At 39.6% G+C, this 21,710-nt stretch overlaps 1 protein-coding gene across 9 annotated transcripts in view; it reads right to left on the bottom strand.

The window, feature by feature from the left end:
- Positions 1-6,487, bottom strand: part of st3gal4 (ST3 beta-galactoside alpha-2,3-sialyltransferase 4) — a 61,415-nt gene extending 54,928 nt beyond the window's left edge. For 4 of the 9 annotated variants that reach the window (XM_042063797.1, XM_042063803.1, XM_042063798.1 and 1 more), the window contains exon 1: positions 6,087-6,482. The gene's annotated coding sequence lies outside the window, so the exon portion shown is untranslated. Of the gene's footprint in view, positions 1-6,086 lie in introns of all 9 variants that reach the window. The other 5 variants (XM_042063795.1, XM_042063796.1, XM_042063800.1 and 2 more) reach the window with 5 other exon arrangements.
- Positions 6,488-21,710: the final 15,223 nt, after the last annotated feature.

Genomic DNA, 21,710 nt, shown 5'->3' on the forward strand with positions numbered 1-21,710 from the left:
TTTTAAATTTTTAAATTCAAATATCACTGAATAATCAGCATTAGTGACATTAAAGTTCAAAAACTCTTATTATTATTTTAATAATAGCCATAATAACCTATGACATGACCTAATATGCTGAGGAAATAAATTCAAAAGTGCTTCGGGAAGAAGTTGTTTTTCACATACAAGGTATTTCAGGCCACAGATATAACCTAGGGGACACAATGAAAATAAATGAACACTTCCCTCAATGTCAACACTATTTCTTTGCATTGATGTGCGACTTTAGAGTTAATGAACTCCGGTAATATGCAAATTCCTTGCTGCAGACATTGCAGAGGACTTTATTTTAATCAACACTTTATTTTTATCAACACCATCAGGCCGTTGTTTAAAAGTAAATGTTCCAATCAATGATCTAGTCAGCACATTTTCTTCTCTCTCCTTCATTTTACAGTCTAATGGTTACTGACTACAATGGCTCGGGGTCAAAAGTCATACGGAATCGATTCATCAGCGTTATTTTTTTTAATCGGTTATTTTGACATTCATTATTCTCAAATTAATGAATCGAAATTAATCAGTTATTTTGACAGCCCTACTTTTTAGGTTAAGGTCCTTTGTCACAGCTTTTTTTACAACACATACGGTGGGTGTGAATAATGTGCTATTTATGTTTATTGATATGCTCAGTTTTGTCAGCTACTTGCAAATTTTAAAAGTTAAAATCCCCTTCATCAAAAATTGATGTCTTGCAGAAAAGCTTAGTGGCATCATGTACACTCGGTGGTATGTTCATTTGTGCAAAATTTAACACATTTGCCACATATATGCTTCAGCTCCAGTGACCTCACCTGCTACGCCTAAGCTTACTTAAACTTATTTGTTAATCTACAGTAGGAACATCGGAGATATCCCAATTGCTGGGAAAAGGGATGCACTGTCCAATACATTCAAATCAAGAATAAAAGACTGCCACACTTCCTGGTAACTTCTAAAACTACATGCCTTCTCTTCTCGATCAGGTTTCATTGTGAAATGTAAGTAAGCTAAGAGCTGAACAAATGTCAAAGCATTTGCTGCAGGAGTTGGTTTTTTGTAGTTTGGCTCTTTGTCCAATGGAATTCCATGGGAAATGTCTTACTGTAAAACTCAGCCAAAAAAAACTCATCAACACCGTATAAAATGCTTTTCAAGGTACAAAACTCAAAAGCTCAATAATCAGATTTCTAGTCTCTGCCTATTTGTGTGCGTGTGTGTGTCCCAGTCCCCTTGTTCAACATTAAAGTTGATTTTAGCACCTGATAACTATAGCCTATTATTCATACTGAACAATGATATCAGAGAGAGAAAACTGGATGACTAATAATAGACTACCGGGGCAATTTTGAACTCACCTTTCATGCATTTTGGGACAAAAACTTCAACTTCAAAAAATCAACACTCCGAGGGTAGCCTAGCCTACAACTCCACCTTACAAGTCAGCTACTGTACATCAAGCAATGAGCCAGCCACTGATCAATATGCCGTTTTTTCCTGCCAGTGGGTCAAAATTCTGTTTTTGTGACATAACCGCTACACCTCTAATGCTTCCTCAAGATGAAAAGGCTGTTGTGCATTAACCATGTAAAAATAAATAAAATAAAATAATACAGTGTTGCAATGATCAGAGTGTGTATTTCTGTATCATGTTAAGTGAGTTTTGCAGATAGTCTACCCCATGCTATGCTCTTGACAAAGCTTCAGAATCCGCTACAGAATCCTACAGTTGCATTTCACCAACACCCTTTTCCTGTTTCACCGTGTGCATTTTTCTATGACGTGGCACGTGAAAAGGGCTTCATTCAAGGTACCACACCAGCAGACGCACGTGCTTGCCTTGAGAAGGAAGTGGGGGTCATTCATTGCCCCGCGTCCGCTCTCACAATGGCCGCTTAGTCTACAGGTCCAAAGCACAACACTATATGCTGCAATGGACAGCAAACTCAAAGTGAGCCAAGTGTGTGGACCAGGCTGATGATGAGAGATTATGGATGTTGGATATGATGGATGTTCCTCAAAACTGTAACAGTCAAGTATCATTATAGACCGTTTCAACAACATAAACAAAAACAATGCTTGAACGTTCTATTTTGTTCAACACAAGCTGGGTTGTTGGTAATGTGCCAGGCTTTTGGCTGTAGATACCAAAACTCCAATATGCTTCTTCAACTCATTAAAACATTTACAGCCACTTATCAAAAGGCCAAATAATTAGCCTACACACACATTACACCTACAATATGTCAGTATTTCAGAGGCTTCTAAGACATTTTAAATAGACAATTCAAATAAAAGGATTTTAAATAACAGATGCCCTTTGCTTGATGGCTTCAACTGAATAAACTTTTCACTTTTTTTGTTTGAAGGTAGTCCAAGTGTTTTCCCTGGAAGATTTAATGATATGAGCAATTCTTCCGACCAGAACTGTGCTACAACGTTATGAACTTGGAGTGCTCAATTGTGTGTACAACACAATGGTGATGGAAATCCAGGGCGTGCAAGCAATCAACAGATACTGAGTGAGGTCAGCGTGTGTCTGTGTGTGCGTGCGTGTGTGTTCCATACTGCAGTTCAATACTGCAGTGAAATAACAGGTGTGGATAAAATAAAACCAAATAAAACCAAATCCTGCATGCACTCTTATTCAAAGAAAGTAAAACAACTTGGTATAAAAGTATTTCTAGTACACAGGTTGTTGTTACTGCTGTTGAACACTAAAATCTCTATCCAGCTGAGAGTAGCAGAAACATGGCAGAGGGGATGCAAAGTCCCAACTTTACAAACAGCTCTGAATTGATATTGACAAGCAAAGTCAATCCATATAAACTTGACGTCAGTCTGAATAACCAACTATGGCCAGTCTCAAACTGCTAACTTATTTTGGCTCCAACAGGTTAGGCAACAAGTTATGCCAGAGCCGTGCATCTCAAATGCTCTAGAGCAGAGGTTCCCAAACTTAAAGCTGTTGAGGCCCAATTTTCAGGGCCGATTCTGGAGGGGTTGCAACGGGAGCAACCGCACCGGGCCCGGCAGAAGGGGTGCCCAGAAAAATAAATAATCAAATAAACGCTTTTTTTGCTTCAATTTCACTTCTGCTTTTTCGCTTCAATTTCACTTCTGAAAATCTTCTGTGGGTCACCTATTGGTATCAATAATAACAAGCCAGCTGGAACCTGCCACTCTTTATCTCACTCGTGCATGCTCAAGAAGCGCTCACAAAAGTGCAGTTAAGTAGCCTTACTTTCAAGTTAGATCTGCTGCATGGTGGAGATTGAGAGGACCCAAAAGGTATCATACTTGCATGCAAAATGGTGCTGTTGCATTTTAACATTGTATACGTTCAAGGAAAAGTGAAACGCAGTTTGCAGAAAAGCTACTTCTATTTATTGTCTACATTTTGCCCCCTCAGTCCCTTGGTGCATGTGCATGATGCACGTGGTGGGAGCGGCAGGACTGATTTTAATAAAGTAATTTAGGTTACCTCTCACGGCCCACCTGCAATGCCTTGGCGGCCCGCACTTTCGGAAACACTGCTCTAGAGCATTTGAGATGGCCGGCTCTGGTGCGACTTGTGCTTTTGACATAAAAACCAAAGGAAATCAAGACACCTTGCAAACGTGCCACACAAAGTGTGAGACCAATGCCAGGTCTGCAGAGCCCGGCCTCAATTTAAAACATCAGCTCTGATGCACACACCTCATTACATTCCAGAGTGACAGATTAGCTTTGTAAGTGCGGCCCTGGCTACAGCGATCATTTATTGAATAAATCCTTCAATATATGATCCGTTTCTGTTCTTGTTCAGCATTTGCACAAAGAATCATGCAATAAACAACCTGAAAGAGAAAACTAGCCTAAATAAAGTCCATGTTTCCCAGACAACAGAAATTCCTGGGCAGCGTACTAGCCACTTGGCAGCCGTGGCCTACTGGTTAGCACTTCGGACCTGTAACTGGAGGGTTGCCAGTTCGAACCCTGACCAGTAGGCACGGCTGAAGTGCCCTTGAGAAAGGCACCTAACCCCTCACTGCTCCCCGAGCGCCGCTGTTGATGCAGGCAGCTCACTGCGCCGGGATTAGTGTGTGCTTCACCTCACTGTGTGCGTTTCACTAATTCTCGGATTGGGATAAATGCAGAGACCAAATTTCCCTCACAGGATCAAAAGAGTATATATATACACTTATACTTAATACATCATAAAGGTAAATTACTGTGGCTCTAGATGTTTGGATGATACTAGATGTTTGGATGTTGGACAAATAGCTCAGTGACACAACTTTTGAAGTTATTCAAAAAAGATTCCCACATCTCTCAGCTCAAAACAACATTTAAAACAAAACTGTTATAACATTATATGCTGCAATGACATAGATTTAGTTTGCCATGGGCAACTCAACAAAATCCATCATCAAGTTGGTTGAATTACCCAAAACAGGCCAAACAGAAACTCTAAAAACATTCAGGAAACTCAACGATGGATACAACAAAGATACCCACATGTTAAGTCCTTACAAGTCCTTGAAATGTCAATATGCTATGTGATGCCATGTTTAGATAGACTCGGTCAAGTTATTAAACTGCTGACATATACGATGACACCCATTTGTGCTCATATTGCTTGTACTCTGGTGGCTGTTAATATTATGCCAAACATACTGTACTATGCGTTTTAATTATGTGAGGTAAATCACTGAGCAAAACGTTTTACTACTTTCTGGCTCCGTGTTTGTTATCAATGACTACATGAGACATGACGGGATGCATGCCACAATGCATATTTCCCTTTGTCTTGAATACATTAGGCTATAACTGCTTAAATGCACATTTAACAGCAAACAATGCTAACGATCCAAATGAAAAACACTGCCACAGCCCAGGATCAGATCAGTGCAGTCCCACAGTAGGCTACATAAGCTGCAACTATTGATTCTTTCACTGAAGTTAGAGACAGTAGATGATGAGAAAGAATATTTGGCGTGCTGTGTTAAATCAATCACTGCCGTGACGTCACATGAACAAAAAAAAACAATGGGGTTTTTAATTTCATAGTTCTATAGCAGCTAATTTACTGGGAAAAAACAAGGCATCATGAACAATCCCAATACAACCCAGACACTCCTCAGAATATTGCGTCAACCTCATTGACAGCTTTCGCAATGCCTGCGAAAGTTAACTTGCAACGTTACCAAATAACGCTAACGTTAACATAACGACCGTATAAAATAACGTTAATAGAGGATGTTAACCTTAACGTTACCAAAACAAACTAACCTAACGTCGAACATAATGCTCGGCTAACCACAGTTAGTAACATGTACCCTTGACAGTACAAAAACAAACACGGTTGGACAGGGCAGTCGAATTAAATCGACAGCAAGCAACTTAACGCTTTGGGCAAATCTGCAAATTGGTGTTCCTCCACTTCATGTTCACTTCAGGTACCGTTAGCCAAACGTTAGCGTTACCGTGAAAGGCGACGTGTCCTCATGCACATTTTACATCTGGAAAGCTAAGTTACATTAAATTGGCATGTAACGTTAGATGCCATGAAAATGTGGAGGGTTAACATAAAAAAATAAAAAAAACTAATGCATAGGCTATGACTAATGTTAGTGTGAACGTAACGTTATATCACAATAGATTGTCTGCCCTGTAACGTGAACGTTATATCCATTGGTTAAAACCGTGACAGCTAACATTAAGTTATTTAACCTGCTTGTATGTGTTTCTAGTTTCTAGCACTCTAGAATTCTATCTAGTTAACGTAACGTTCTGCAATGTTAACGTTAGTTGGTTCTAGCTAAGGTTAGCTGGTGATAGCTAACCTAGTCAGCTAACCGTTATTCTCACAAGCAGCACAATAATAGTATGGCTTTGAAAACGCGAAGTTATTGCAGTTAACGTTAATGTTACTGGCAACTTTCCACTACCTTATAATTTGTTGAAACGCTACAGACTAAAGCTCTCCATTTGAAAAACGTTCACGTTTAACACGAACCAAGGGAATCTAACGTTAACATGGGTGAAGGAAAAATAGTAACGTTAAGTTAAAACAGACTTACCTATTGTAACGTTATAACTGTTCCTTGGACTACGCAAAACAGGTCGAAACTTGATAGTATAAGTTGATGACGATGATGATATAAAGCCAGACAGTTCAGCTGGCCAACTGCTTGGTAACTGCAGTGACAAATATATTAATGAAAAAGGGTACAAATTTTGAGTGGGAGGCGCCCAGAGCTGGCTTCAGAGGTGGTCACTGCATTAACGTTAAATGAGATAGATACCCGCCGCGACAATGGTAAATTGGCAAATCCTTCAGCGGTGCATCTCCCGTCATTTCGCGTTTCCCATTATTATATCAGATATTGACATTAGTTGCAGGAAGATGTGCAAGGCATCAGGATGCGGCACGACATTGCTACTCACTTCTTACTACTAGGCACAACACGTTCCCAAAATCAAGAGTTTTGAGTGGCGCATGCGCACAATGTAACTGCATTCCAATGCGCTGCAGCTGAGATAGACGTATCTCCTTGAATCCCCTGACCTGACCAGCCTCTTTTCTAAAAACCTGCTGCTGTGTTTGTCTGGAGAAAACACTTAAAACAGGTCAATTAAGCACTGTAACAAGTGCCACTTTAACATGTCATTAATCACTGCGTGAAACCCTAATATTGACACCCTAAATGTTAAATTAATGTCAAACTACCATAGATTCTTCAAGTCAGGGTTGTGCACAATTCGAATTGCAATTCTGCTTCCTGTTGGCTACCTCAATTGAAATGCAAGTGAAATTCAAGAATTAAATTGAAATTTAAGAGCCAGTTTTAATTGGGGGCAGCCGTGGCCTACTGGTTAGCGTTTCGGACTTGTTACCAGAGAATTGCCGGTTCAAACCCCGACCAGTAGGGACGGCTGAGTAAGGCACCTAACCTCTCACTGCTCCCCGAGCGCCGCTGTTGTTGCAGGCAGCTCACTGTGCCGGGATTAGTGTGTGTTTCACTTATTCACGGTTTGGGATAAATGCAGAGACCAAATTTCCCTCACGGGATCAAAAGAGTATATATACACTACACCAGACATCCCAACCTGCAAAAAGCCTTTTCAGGGAGGTATCACAACCCCCCCCCCAAAAAAGTTAATTAATTAATTACAGTGCATGAAAATGCACTGTTCTGTTATCTTCTTATTATTATTATTCTTCCCACCAAATTTCTGCGTCTAATTCAGCTTCAACCGTTTAACGTAGAAACTTCGTTCAGACTTTGTAACGTAGGCATAGCTGCCAACTCTCACGCATTGGCCGTGAGACACACGCATTTGATTAGTTTCACACACTCACACGCCACACCCACGATTTCTCACGCTGAAGTGTCAACCCGGTCGGTCAGATGCCTGAAAAATGAGTTTAGCCTATAGATCTACCTGTTGAGCCACGGTTATGCTTTCAGAGACGGTGAGAGGGTTCAAGAGCACCCCCTGTCTGTGGAATTTTCTAAATTTTCTCTCATTTGCGATGCTACTTCAAAAGCCATCCCAGGCGCATTCCCCCGGCTTCAGGTAGGCTTTGAGTATTTTTCACGCTGAAGTGTCAACGTGGTAGGTCAAATACCTGGCAGATGAGGTTCAACTAAACTAAACCTATACATGATATCACACATCATGTGAACGAGCGGAATCTAAGCTTTCCAATGATATTAGCGCCAAGTTGCTGTGATAAATGGTTCGCGAGAAAATTATCATTGAACCGACGTGCAATTTAGGCTAATCATATTTGCATTTTGCACACAGTGCACACCCATTACTCTCGGTTGTAATATCTCACTAACCCTTCACACAACATGTGGCAAACCTAATATCACAATAAACAGCAAACTGTACCGAATACGAGGATATAAAGCATGCCTCTGTTTTTGAAATTGCAACACATTTCTACATAGCCTCATTGGGGCGAAATTATAATGTATTCTAATGTAAACTATTTGTCAGTAGGCCTACATACATTTTTGTAAATTGCTCAGTAGATTATCCCACTATCATGGTTCTTATATTGTCAGGTTCCAGCCAATCCCACTTACACAGATAAATGAATATATTTATATTGCCATGCTTTCTAGTGACATTAATGCAAAAATATAAAGAAAATCAAATAAGGAGACACAAATATTGATATAAAGCCTGACATAAGCCATATGCAAACATTCACATCATGCAGATATGGGTACATCCTGAAAAAAGAATAGCCTGTAGGCTATGGTCATTACAATGACCAATATATTATCTTAAATGAACTAGCTGAAAAACACAGGTGACCACTTCTGCATAATTTCATGGAGTGCTGAACATTTCTGAACTGTGAAATGGACCATATGTTTCTGTGGTTGTGAACTTATTGCAATATCACCATAACTATTCCACCTGTGTATGCATGGTTACGTATAATTCTGAAGTGCAAAATAGCTTAGGCTAGGCCCTACAGCACAAATATTTCCATAAAAATAAGCAAGTCTGACCTCTGAATTTATTTTTAAAAGTGCACCAGATTGATGCATTTAAAAGTTAAAATATCCAAACATTTCTTAAATTCTTACAAAACACCCACCCACTTTTTAAAATTGTTAGTTTGGACCCCCCCACTATTGCCGTGCGAAATACCAGTGCTGTTTGTACGCCAAATAAATAATAACCTATAGGTTTATGTAAAACTCCCCATTAACAGCATCACGTCACTAACCACAGCTAGACTGCACAATGGTAGGCCTTCAAAAGCATGACATTTTCGCTTTAGTTTGATATTTAATTTACTTTATCCGCTTTCATGCGTTCATTGAACGTCCGCAGTGCTGTAATGGAAACCTTATTGCGTAGCCAAGTAGCCTATATATTGAGTTATTTTTAAATTATGCGTGATTTACTTTTTATTAATTTCGTAGGCTAGCTTTATTTTGTTATATAGAAGTATCTAAATAACCTGGTAAAATGTACCAGAATTCAGGAAATTGCATCTAGTCAAAAAAAAAAAATTCTGGGGGAGGACCCCCATACCCCCCACTGAAATGTCCCACCCACTTTCAGAATGCCTCCATCGCCCATGGTCCTAGCATTAGGCTAGATCCCTTTGATACCAATGTTAATTTAACTCTGGGACCCTGGTCCCTACACCTGAGAACCAATGTACTTTTTTTTTACTGTATGGTATAATGCTGAACGAGCCAAACAAAAATTTCCGCAGCAAAATTTTGGTTGGCCCCACCAAATCTCACTCCAAGGTTTTTTGAAAAGTTGGCAGCCCTGCGTAGGTCTTGAAAAGGAGACTTGAGGAATGTATTTTTCACTTTTGTAAACTTTATACTTTTTGAGATATTAATAAAAAACAAGCTTATTTTTCCCCATAGACTTTGTATGGGGACTATGACATCATAATGGGCTAATTAACTTGATTTGCACCTGTATCAACTTCCAGCTGCTCTACTAGGTCCCATCAAAAAGCTAGTTAAACTGATTGCACCTGTATCAACTGCTTTCTGCTCAATTAGGCCAACTCTCTCTGTGTATCTCCATTCTACAAGGATATAAGGCACATTCCATCCAACTTTCTATCCATTCATCCTCTTCAAACCATTCACTCATCTACCCATTAAACTATCCCATCAACATCCATTAAACAATCTGCCTATCAACATCCATTACACTACTGTATCTATATTTAACTTTTAAACTATATACTCTGTCTCAGGCTTTAAACATACAATCTGGCTCAGACCCTGTTCAACTATTTCCTCTGCCCACAACTGTTTCAAAATAAATGTCCTCACTACAATAATTCACTATTAAATAATTTAACTATTTAAACTACTCAACTATTTAACTGTTCAGCCATTTCAACTGTCAGTTGTTATCAACTATGACTTCTGCCAATTGTTATCAAATAAAAGTTTGTTTTGCATTTTATGTTAATATACAGTATGTTTATATTTTCATGCACTGGTAATTTCCTCGAAATTACATTTTCTAGTTAAAAAATAACAATACTAAAAAAAAAAAAAACTTTAACCTAATTAGATACTGAAATACAGATTAATATGTTTGTTCAATAATGTATAGTCAGTACACCAAATAGGGAAGGCCTATAGATAGTAATTGTGAAAATAAAATATGTAGATCTTGCAGTTTGGTCTTGTAGCCTTGGCAACTAGCCATCTAGTATAGGCCTGAATAATATGCACATGAATTGACACTAGTTAAACTCACCTCAACATGTTTTTGCAATCATTTAACCCACATGGGCTATGCTAACACTGTTACAAACAGTGCATCGTGCAAGACTAGGCCTATCATTATTTTTTACTCTTATAAACAAGGGTACACTTTGAAATGGGTCTTACATGTTCCTTTTTTGGGGGTGACTCTGCACTGACTGCCGTGACTCTCCTGTTCCTAGATACACTGAACTGATTTCGTTCGGGAGAAAAGAGATTAAAAGCCCGCCTACACTGAAAACTGATTGGTTGATTTAGCGAAACAGGCCAATCAGGATGCTCTATGTCTTGGATGCGCTCAGACACACGCGCCACCCCTCTCTCTCTCTCGCCTGTCGTGTGCGCGCTACACTCAGAAGCACACGCGATTTTAGGTCTCCCTCTCGCGTGCGCGCTCTTGATCGCTCGCTCTAGATTCCGGGAGATTTTATCTAATTTGCGGGCGTCAGGGAGACGCTATCAACATGCTGGAGACTCCCGGAACTTCCGGGAGACTTGGGATGTCTGCTATACTTAATTCAATTCTGGAATTTTCCACAAGCCTGCTTCGAGTAAGTGTCATAGACCTACTTGGCTAATAATTAGTAGTTCATCTATTAACAGGTTCACTTCCAGCTAATGCCTTACTGGATTCCTTCTCACCTCTCCCTTGTGGCCACTGAATAGTGTAACCTACTGTGTAAAGTAAAATAACGTAAAGTAAATATTTTTATATAGTGCAGTGGTTCTCAAACTTTTCACAATAAGTACCACCTCAGAAAACAATTGGCTCTCCAAGTTCCACCATTATGACTGCCATTAAAATATAATAGCGTAGGCCAATTTCACATTTTGTATATTGAACATACTGTTTTGCGTCGTTTGTTGCTTTCAGGTGCCATTGACGCTTCAGCCACTTGTGCTGGGCTAATTGTCACCAACTTCAGTTTCTGCTTGACATATTCTACACACTTCTCTTTGTAATACTTCCAGTTTGGAGTCATGTTTATGAATGTTTTTGATCCATCATGTTTTCTTCCTTTTCCTTTGCTTGCCATCACAGCTTAGCTTGTCAACCATTTGCTATTGCTCCATACAGTTAGACTAGCCTAGTAGGCCTATGGCTCCTACTGACTGATATAAAATTAGTAGGCTACTTTTGTGTTGAAAGACAAAACAATAATTTTAATTTAACTTCAGTGATTGTGTGGTTAAGGATTTTGAATTATATATTTTGATATAATTTGAAGTTATTATGTGATCTGCAACTTCCATAACAGAGCACAGACTATATAAAACACTGTTTGGCATTAAGTATCAAAGTCAGCCATAAGCTATTAATTAGTCTTAGTTGAACATCTCCAGATCAGTAATTTCGCATGATCTGATCCGCCATTTACCATTCACAAAAGCTGGTATTGTGTTTCCTGAATCCTTACTTTCAGGCATTAAAATTAAATGTAATTAAATAGCATATAAATATTCTATCAGTGTATGATGCTTGCATGAGGGAAACATCCCAAAACAACGGCACTATAACTGCTGTTGTTTTGAGAAGTATTCCTCATACAAGCATCATGCAACAATGCAAAAACAATTAAACTATTGTAGGCCTAATTATATTTTACATTAGTAAAGCAGTACTCTGATGTGCATGTTTTCACAAACTTTTGTGAACAATCTTAGCACTTTAAACATTGACTGTTTTGAAGTGCATATATAGCAATATAGTATAAAAATAATAATAATTGTGATATCATTATGATAATTTGATGGGGGGTGGGAGGGGTTCATGTAGGTGACCCCAAAGTATGCCTTGACTGGGCCTCAGGTCAAAGAAGTTTGAGAAAGGCTGATGTAGACGACAACGCATGCAAGGAGGCATCAGATAATTTAAACAAGTTTTATGACAAGGTCGGTGAGGATGGGAAAAATCGTACATTTCTGTGCAAACTTTGCCCGCACATCAGTCAGTCATTAATCATTTAATCATTAAAAAAAATACAGTACACGTCTTGGTTCAATAGGTTACGTGCAGTCATTTTAATATGTTTTAATAAACATTGAACCAGTCCGGCCCTCGGCTTGTAGCAAATTTGTTTTTTTGGCCCTCTAATGTATTTGACTTTGACATCCCTGCCTCAGACTAATGTTCAATCTTAAAAGATTGAGTTTGGTCTGGTGATAGCCAGACTACTTCCGACGCCCTACTTTAATAGACCAACCATAACTCAAAATCTTCTGACGGAAACTGATCAATCTGACCAACAATTAACGTTGATTTGACTTTTGCTGTAGGGGTTTGCAAATCATTAATATAGAAAACTTAAGTTGCGCTATTTCTTATTATGATCACAGCACAGCCTTACTATGTTATCATTACCATGTCATTATATTATCGCAATTAATAAGTCATCATCGTCACCATGGCATGTCACACATAGCCTACCTCCATCACTGAATTCTTGTTTTCATGTAGCCTCAACTAGGCTACACTCTCACCCATCTGCTCTGTCTCTCAGCCCCGTATTCTTGCTTACATCTTCTCGCTGAAATTCAATGAACAGAGGAGGTTACATCTCCTCGCTCAAATTCAACGAAGAGAGGAGGTACTCTCGGAACATTTGGGTCTTCAGAAGGATTTTGAAGAGGGACACCCCTGTAAAGGAACTGGTGCTCTCAAACGGGGGACAACAGATGAGAAGTGTTTGGATTGTCTTAAGCTTAGTGGCAGAGCTAGGTGTCATTCATTAGAGGTGCGCTGAAAAAAAACTGCAGAGGCAGTTTTCTCAGGCATAGAGACAGATGTTTTGCTAATCACAAAATATTGGCTTTGAGTATCATATGGTCTCTTGTCAAAAATATGTCAAATTTAAAAGATGTTAATTTGTCCTGCCTCTCCTTGAAATTCAATACAGCAATGTCATCCAGTGAGAGGCTATCCAACCAGGGCAGTTTTGCGCTTACATAAGAAACAGGTTGTCTACCTGCCATGGTTTAGACTTTGGAGAGCAAGGAACTTTTTAAGGTGTTTTAAGGAGTTTAAGGTGTGTTTAAATATGTGAAATGTGTGTAATACATTACATGAGTAATGACCCCAATGTTACTGCACTATACTGAGTGATTATTAAAGAAACATGCCTCAGATGTTAGCTTCCTTGGTTTAATCATCAACCAAAGGAGCATCAAGATATGACAAAGGCAATTCGGGAATGACCACAATCCATGTACATCAAGCACAGTGTTTTTTTAAGGTGTGCACTTCTACAATCATTCAGCCATCACCAAGGAAATTCCTTGTTGGAACTCATGGAGTTAACCTGTGTCCTAGTCTTGACCCTTCCCAATTATATTAAAGCAGACATGTCAAAGTCAAGGCCTGCGGGCCGGATCCGGCCCGCGAATGAATTATCTACGGCCCCCGGGATGATATTTGATTAGTATTAGAACCGGCCCGCAGGCCACAGCCGCTGGCTGCTGTTTTGCAAGCACCAATACTCTATTCCCCACAATGCAACGGTAGCCCACGAACTCACTGCGGCGCCGCAAGTGGGCCTCGACTTCATCATTATTCATCAATTCAGTCAGGGCAAATGTCAACTTTCAGCTACCCCACTCCCCAGTGTTGTGCCTGAGCGCGTTCATTGAACGAAAGTTCATGAACTCGTTCATATTTTGAGCGAACGTGAACTGAACGTACTATATTACTACCTGATGAACGTTACTGTGAACTCATTCTGGTGTCTGTGAACGGCACGCTCTTTCAGTTTAACTTAGTTGAGGGTGCTAGATTTCTACAGAGCCTTCCACGCGAAAACCCGGCTAAAACACACCGTAAAAAGGCCTTAATATGGCAGCATGCAGGTCACCATTTGTCAAACGATCCGCAATGTGGACAATGGTCTGCAGAGTGATATTATTCCCGGGCCATCCTCAGATAATTTGCCGCGCAATTCCAAGGAGCCGCGGACAGAAAAAGAAAACAAACATTTCTGCAATTAGTAGGAAATAGGCTTACTTGTTAATTTGGTGTCATCAAACATAGAGGCATAGAATTAAGTCGTGGTATGAGCGTTTATTCAATGCATGCGTGTGCACTTTGGTAGCAAAGCTAAGCTTCAACCTATTGGAATACTAGGCCTACTTATGAAACGACATTTAATAGAACGACGTGGATTTATGCAACTTCCATAACAGAGCACAGACTATATAAAACACTGTTTGGCATTAAGTATCAAAGTCAGCCAAAAGCTATTAATTAGTCTTAGTTGAACATCTCCAGATCAGTGATTTACGCATGATCTGATCCGCCATTTACCATTCACAAAAGCTGGTATTGTGTTTCCTGAATCCTTACTTTCAGGCATTAAAATTAAATGTAATTAAATAGCATATAAATATTCTATCAGTGTATGATGCTTGCATGAGGGAAACATCCCAAAACAACGGCACCATAACTGCTGTTGTTTTGAGAAGTATTCCTCATACAAGCATCATGCAACAATGCAAAAACAATTAAACTATTGTAGGCCTAATTATATTTTACATTAGTAAAGCAGTACTCTGATGTGCATGTTTTCACAAACTTTTGTGAACAATCTTAGCACTTTAAACATTGACTGTTTTGAAGTGCATATATAGCAATATAGTATAAAAATAATAATAATTGTGATATCATTATGATAATTTGATGGGGGGTGGGAGGGGTTCATGTAGGTGACCCCAAAGTATGCCTTGACTGGGCCTCAGGTCAAAGAAGTTTGAGAAAGGCTGATGTAGACGACAACGCATGCAAGGAGGCATCAGATAATTTAAACAAGTTTTATGACAAGGTCGGTGAGGATGGGAAAAATCGTACATTTCTGTGCAAACTTTGCCCGCACATCAGTCAGTCATTAATCATTTAATCATTAAAAAAAATACAGTACACGTCTTGGTTCAATAGGTTACGTGCAGTCATTTTAATATGTTTTAATAAACATTGAACCAGTCCGGCCCTCGGCTTGTAGCAAATTTGTTTTTTTGGCCCTCTAATGTATTTGACTTTGACATCCCTGCCTCAGACTAATGTTCAATCTTAAAAGATTGAGTTTGGTCTGGTGATAGCCAGACTACTTCCGACGCCCTACTTTAATAGACCAACCATAACTCAAAATCTTCTGACGGAAACTGGTCAATCTGACCAACAATTAACGTTGATTTGACTTTTGCTGTAGGGGTTTGCAAATCATTAATATAGAAAACTTAAGTTGCGCTATTTCTTATTATGATCACAGCACAGCCTTACTATGTTATCATTACCATGTCATTATATTATCGCAATTAATAAGTCATCATCGTCACCATGGCATGTCACACATAGCCTACCTCCATCACTGAATTCTTGTTTTCATGTAGCCTCAACTAGGCTACACTCTCACCCATCTGCTCTGTCTCTCAGCCCCGTATTCTTGCTTACATCTTCTCGCTGAAATTCAACGAACAGAGGAGGTTACATCTCCTCGCTCAAATTCAACGAAGAGAGGAGGTACTCTCGGAACATTTGGGTCTTCAGAAGGATTTTGAAGAGGGACACCCCTGTAAAGGAACTGGTGCTCTCAAACGGGGGACAACAGATGAGAAGTGTTTGGATTGTCTTAAGCTTAGTGGCAGAGCTAGGTGTCATTCATTAGAGGTGCGCTGGAAAAAAACTGCAGAGGCAGTTTTCTCAGGCATAGAGACAGATGTTTTGCTAATCACAAAATATTGGCTTTGAGTATCATATGGTCTCTTGTCAAAAATATGTCAAATTTAAAAGATGTTAATTTGTCCTGCCTCTCCTTGAAATTCAATACAGCAATGTCATCCAGTGAGAGGCTATCCAACCAGGGCAGTTTTGCGCTTACATAAGAAACAGGTTGTCTGCCATGGTTTAGACTTTGGAGAGCAAGGAACTTTTTAAGGTGTTTTAAGGAGTTTAAGGTGTGTTTAAATATGTGAAATGTGTGTAATACATTACATGAGTAATGACCCCAATGTTACTGCACTATACTGAGTGATTATTAAAGAAACATGCCTCAGATGTTAGCTTCCTTGGTTTAATCATCAACCAAAGGAGCATCAAGATATGACAAAGGCAATTCGGGAATGACCACAATCCATGTACATCAAGCACAGTGTTTTTTTAAGGTGTGCACTTCTACAATCACTCAGCCATCACCAAGGAAATTCCTTGTTGGAACTCATGGAGTTAACCTGTGTCCTAGTCTTGACCCTTCCCAATTATATTAAAGCAGACATGTCAAAGTCAAGGCCTGCGGGCCGGATCCGGCCCGCGAATGAATTATCTACGGCCCCCGGGATGATATTTGATTAGTATTAGAACCGGCCCGCAGGCCACAGCCGCTGGCTGCTGTTTTGCAAGCACCAATACTCTATTCCCCACAATGCAACGGTAGCCCACGAACTCACTGCGGCGCCGCAAGTGGGCCTCGACTTCATCATTATTCATCAATTCAGTCAGGGCAAATGTCAACTTTCAGCTACCCCACTCCCCAGTGTTGTGCCTGAGCGCGTTCATTGAACGAAAGTTCATGAACTCGTTCATATTTTGAGCGAACGTGAACTGAACGTACTATATTACTACCTGATGAACGTTACTGTGAACTCATTCTGGTGTCTGTGAACGGCACGCTCTTTCAGTTTAACTTAGTTGAGGGTGCTAGATTTCTACAGAGCCTTCCACGCGAAAACCCGGCTAAAACACACCGTAAAAAGGCCTTAATATGGCAGCATGCAGGTCACCATTTGTCAAACGATCCGCAATGTGGACAATGGTCTGCAGAGTGATATTATTCCCGGGCCATCCTCAGATAATTTGCCGCGCAATTCCAAGGAGCCGCGGACAGAAAAAGAAAACAAACATTTCTGCAATTAGTAGGAAATAGGCTTACTTGTTAATTTGGTGTCATCAAACATAGAGGCATAGAATTAAGTCGTGGTATGAGCGTTTATTCAATGCATGCGTGTGCACTTTGGTAGCAAAGCTAAGCTTCAACCTATTGGAATACTAGGCCTACTTATGAAACGACATTTAATAGAACGACGTGGATTTATGCAACTTCCATAACAGAGCACAGACTATATAAAACACTGTTTGGCATTAAGTATCAAAGTCAGCCAAAAGCTATTAATTAGTCTTAGTTGAACATCTCCAGATCAGTGATTTACGCATGATCTGATCCGCCATTTACCATTCACAAAAGCTGGTATTGTGTTTCCTGAATCCTTACTTTCAGGCATTAAAATTAAATGTAATTAAATAGCATATAAATATTCTATCAGTGTATGATGCTTGCATGAGGGAAACATCCCAAAACAACGGCACCATAACTGCTGTTGTTTTGAGAAGTATTCCTCATACAAGCATCATGCAACAATGCAAAAACAATTAAACTATTGTAGGCCTAATTATATTTTACATTAGTAAAGCAGTACTCTGATGTGCATGTTTTCACAAACTTTTGTGAACAATCTTAGCACTTTAAACATTGACTGTTTTGAAGTGCATATATAGCAATATAGTATAAAAATAATAATAATTGTGATATCATTATGATAATTTGATGGGGGGTGGGAGGGGTTCATGTAGGTGACCCCAAAGTATGCCTTGACTGGGCCTCAGGTCAAAGAAGTTTGAGAAAGGCTGATGTAGACGACAACGCATGCAAGGAGGCATCAGATAATTTAAACAAGTTTTATGACAAGGTCGGTGAGGATGGGAAAAATCGTACATTTCTGTGCAAACTTTGCCCGCACATCAGTCAGTCATTAATCATTTAATCATTAAAAAAAATACAGTACACGTCTTGGTTCAATAGGTTACGTGCAGTCATTTTAATATGTTTTAATAAACATTGAACCAGTCCGGCCCTCGGCTTGTAGCAAATTTGTTTTTTTGGCCCTCTAATGTATTTGACTTTGACATCCCTGCCTCAGACTAATGTTCAATCTTAAAAGATTGAGTTTGGTCTGGTGATAGCCAGACTACTTCCGACGCCCTACTTTAATAGACCAACCATAACTCAAAATCTTCTGACGGAAACTGGTCAATCTGACCAACAATTAACGTTGATTTGACTTTTGCTGTAGGGGTTTGCAAATCATTAATATAGAAAACTTAAGTTGCGCTATTTCTTATTATGATCACAGCACAGCCTTACTATGTTATCATTACCATGTCATTATATTATCGCAATTAATAAGTCATCATCGTCACCATGGCATGTCACACATAGCCTACCTCCATCACTGAATTCTTGTTTTCATGTAGCCTCAACTAGGCTACACTCTCACCCATCTGCTCTGTCTCTCAGCCCCGTATTCTTGCTTACATCTTCTCGCTGAAATTCAACGAACAGAGGAGGTTACATCTCCTCGCTCAAATTCAACGAAGAGAGGAGGTACTCTCGGAACATTTGGGTCTTCAGAAGGATTTTGAAGAGGGACACCCCTGTAAAGGAACTGGTGCTCTCAAACGGGGGACAACAGATGAGAAGTGTTTGGATTGTCTTAAGCTTAGTGGCAGAGCTAGGTGTCATTCATTAGAGGTGCGCTGGAAAAAAACTGCAGAGGCAGTTTTCTCAGGCATAGAGACAGATGTTTTGCTAATCACAAAATATTGGCTTTGAGTATCATATGGTCTCTTGTCAAAAATATGTCAAATTTAAAAGATGTTAATTTGTCCTGCCTCTCCTTGAAATTCAATACAGCAATGTCATCCAGTGAGAGGCTATCCAACCAGGGCAGTTTTGCGCTTACATAAGAAACAGGTTGTCTGCCATGGTTTAGACTTTGGAGAGCAAGGAACTTTTTAAGGTGTTTTAAGGAGTTTAAGGTGTGTTTAAATATGTGAAATGTGTGTAATACATTACATGAGTAATGACCCCAATGTTACTGCACTATACTGAGTGATTATTAAAGAAACATGCCTCAGATGTTAGCTTCCTTGGTTTAATCATCAACCAAAGGAGCATCAAGATATGACAAAGGCAATTCGGGAATGACCACAATCCATGTACATCAAGCACAGTGTTTTTTTAAGGTGTGCACTTCTACAATCACTCAGCCATCACCAAGGAAATTCCTTGTTGGAACTCATGGAGTTAACCTGTGTCCTAGTCTTGACCCTTCCCAATTATATTAAAGCAGACATGTCAAAGTCAAGGCCTGCGGGCCGGATCCGGCCCGCGAATGAATTATCTACGGCCCCCGGGATGATATTTGATTAGTATTAGAACCGGCCCGCAGGCCACAGCCGCTGGCTGCTGTTTTGCAAGCACCAATACTCTATTCCCCACAATGCAACGGTAGCCCACGAACTCACTGCGGCGCCGCAAGTGGGCCTCGACTTCATCATTATTCATCAATTCAGTCAGGGCAAATGTCAACTTTCAGCTACCCCACTCCCCAGTGTTGTGCCTGAGCGCGTTCATTGAACGAAAGTTCATGAACTCGTTCATATTTTGAGCGGACGTGAACTGAACGTACTATATTACTACCTGATGAACGTTACTGTGAACTCATTCTGGTGTCTGTGAACGGCACGCTCTTTCAGTTTAACTTAGTTGAGGGTGCTAGATTTCTACAGAGCCTTCCACGCGAAAACCCGGCTAAAACACACCGTAAAAAGGCCTTAATATGGCAGCATGCAGGTCACCATTTGTCAAACGATCCGCAATGTGGACAATGGTCTGCAGAGTGATATTATTCCCGGGCCATCCTCAGATAATTTGCTGCGCAATTCCAAGGAGCCGCGGACAGAAAAAGAAAACAAACATTTCTGCAATTAGTAGGAAATAGGCTTACTTGTTAATTTGGTGTAATCAAACATAGAGGCATAGAATTAAGTCGTGGTATGAGCGTTTATTCAATGCATGCGTGTGCACTTTGGTAGCAAAGCTAAGCTTCAACCTATTGGAATACTAGGCCTACTTATGAAACGACATTTAATAGAACGACGTGGATTTATGCAACTTCCATAACAGAGCACAGACTATATAAAACACTGTTTGGCATTAAGTATCAAAGTCAGCCAAAAGCTATTAATTAGTCTTAGTTGAACATCTCCAGATCAGTGATTTACGCATGATCTGATCCGCCATTTACCATTCACAAAAGCTGGTATTGTGTTTCCTGAATCCTTACTTTCAGGCATTAAAATTAAATGTAATTAAATAGCATATAAATATTCTATCAGTGTATGATGCTTGCATGAGGGAAACATCCCAAAACAACGGCACCCATATAACTGCTGTTGTTTTGAGAAGTATTTCTCATACAAGCATCATGCAACAATGCAAAAACAATTAAACTATTGTAGGCCTAATTATATTTTACATTAGTAAAGCAGTACTCTGATGTGCATGTTTTCACAAACTTTTGTGAACAATCTTAGCACTTTAAACATTGACTGTTTTGAAGTGCATATATAGCAATATAGTATAAAAATAATAATAATTGTGATATCATTATGACAATTTGATGGGGGGTGGGTTCACAATTTTGCCTCAGCTAGCCGACAACAAGCCTTTTAATGCTTCGGCTGAAGTTTTTTTTATCTTAAACGTGACAACCCAAAGACTGTATAAATTGTCAATGGACTAAGCATTCCCACAGAGCGTATTTACAAAAGGTTTTTTGACGACAACATGCTTTGTTGCCCCAGTATGTTTGTGAACTAACGTTAACTTTAGAGCTGTCTGTTCATTGACTCACACCTCAATTCTCGTCTGTGCAGTCGACACTCAGAAGCAGTCCAGAGTCCTCTCCAGCACCCAGCCTGTCTAGATTACCTACAGGGAAACTTTGCATAGACAAGAAGTGTTCGTTCAAATTTGTGTTTAACAAATAAATGGCATCAATAAGAGTTTCAAACGTCAGTTATAACTATCGCATCAGATCATTTAAACAAGTTTTATGACAAGGTCGGTGAGGATGGGAAAAATCGTACATTTCTGTGCAAACTTTGCCCGCACTTCAGTCACAGTCATTAATAATTTAATCATTAAAAAAATACAGTACACGTCTTGGTTCAATAGGTTACGTGCAGTCATTTTAATATGTTTTAATAAACATTGAACCAGTCCGGCCCTCGGCTTGTAGCAAATTTGTTTTTTTGGCCCTCTAATGTATTTGACTTTGACATCCCTGCCTCAGACTAATGTTCAATCTTAAAAGATTGAGCTTGGGGGGTTTTCAAGATGGCGGCTTGAGGAAAGGTTGTGCACTGAGCTGGTGCGCTATTTCGTTAAATTTATCATTTTTGCCTGTAAGGAAAGAGTTTTGTGGACTCTTACAGCTCTGTAGTAACATATAATGAGTATAAATGCCTACTTTTTGAGGCAGGCGGATATCATGTCATGCAAAAAGAAGGCAAACCAGAACACTCCAGAAGAATCAACACAG

The sequence above is a fragment of the Alosa sapidissima genome, chromosome 15 (assembly GCF_018492685.1).
Source record: "Alosa sapidissima isolate fAloSap1 chromosome 15, fAloSap1.pri, whole genome shotgun sequence".
Taxonomy (NCBI): domain Eukaryota; kingdom Metazoa; phylum Chordata; class Actinopteri; order Clupeiformes; family Clupeidae; genus Alosa; species Alosa sapidissima.